Source organism: Bison bison, unplaced genomic scaffold, assembly GCF_000754665.1.
Source record: "Bison bison bison isolate TAMUID 2011002044 unplaced genomic scaffold, Bison_UMD1.0 scf7180017864331, whole genome shotgun sequence".
Taxonomy (NCBI): domain Eukaryota; kingdom Metazoa; phylum Chordata; class Mammalia; order Artiodactyla; family Bovidae; genus Bison; species Bison bison.
This window is the reverse complement of record NW_011494903.1, coordinates 8,628,672-8,629,705: the sequence shown is the minus strand read 5'-3', so window position 1 is coordinate 8,629,705 and position 1,034 is coordinate 8,628,672. Positions and strand designations below refer to the sequence as shown.

General features: G+C 39.0%; 1 protein-coding gene across 1 annotated transcript in view; it reads right to left on the bottom strand.

Annotated features, from left to right (window-relative positions):
- Positions 1 to 1,034, bottom strand: part of ADAMTS12 (ADAM metallopeptidase with thrombospondin type 1 motif, 12) — a 390,158-nt gene that overhangs the window by 25,891 nt on the left and 363,233 nt on the right. The window lies entirely within an intron of this gene.

Here is a 1,034-nt window from a genome sequence, read left to right as displayed (position 1 = left end):
GAGTCCACCCAAACCCACGTCCATCGAGTCGGTGATGCCATCCAACTATCTCATCCTCTGTTGTCCCCTTCTCCTCTTGCCCTCAATCTTTCCCAGCATCAGGGTCTTTTTACTTTTCAAGAATTGTAAAACTTTCCTCCATTTACAATTTAACGATTTTATTTGTCTATCCATCAAACATGCTGGCCTTTTGGCAAACTGATAATATGTGAGTTGACAAGTGACCAGAAATTCACTAAATCATGATAAGCCTAAAGCTTCAGGGCACATGCAACTCCTATATGCTCTAGAAAAAGTCAGAGGATCCAAGATGGTTAGGACCCCAAATCACTTTACCTTAGTCTCTGTTCCTCTGAGCTAGTTTTTAGTGTTTTATCTTTTCTCTTTTGAAAATATTTAATCTTCTCTTCTAAACTCAAGATAGTTAACATTGAGCACCATGTCAGTCATATGTCAACTTTCAGCATTGTTCTTGTTCTGTTGATCAGTAGTGTCTGACTCTTTGTGATACCATGGACCACAGCATTCCAGGCTTCCCTGTCCTTCACTATCTCTCAGAGTTTGCTCAAACTTATGTCCATTGAGTCAATGATGCCATCTAACCATCTCATCCTCTGTTGCCACCTTCTCCTCCTGCCCTTAATCTTTCCAAGCATCAGGGTCTTTTCCAGTGAGTCAGCCCTTTTAGCATACTTAAGACATATTAGAAAGCAGAAGGGTAAAATATAGAACTAAAAGAAGTTTTGGTATATATACATAATGGAATATTACTCAGCCATGAAAAGGTAATGCATTTGAGTCAGTTCTCATGAGATGGATGAACCTAGAACCTATTATATAAAGTGAAATGAGTCAGAAAGAGAAAGATAAATACCACATGCTAACACGTATATATGGAATCTAGAAAAATGGTACTGAAGAATTTATTTACAGGGCAACAGTGGAAAAACAGACATAGAGAATAGACCTATGGGCATGAGGAGAGGGGAGGAGAGGGTGAGATGTATGGAAAGAGTAACATGGACACTTACATT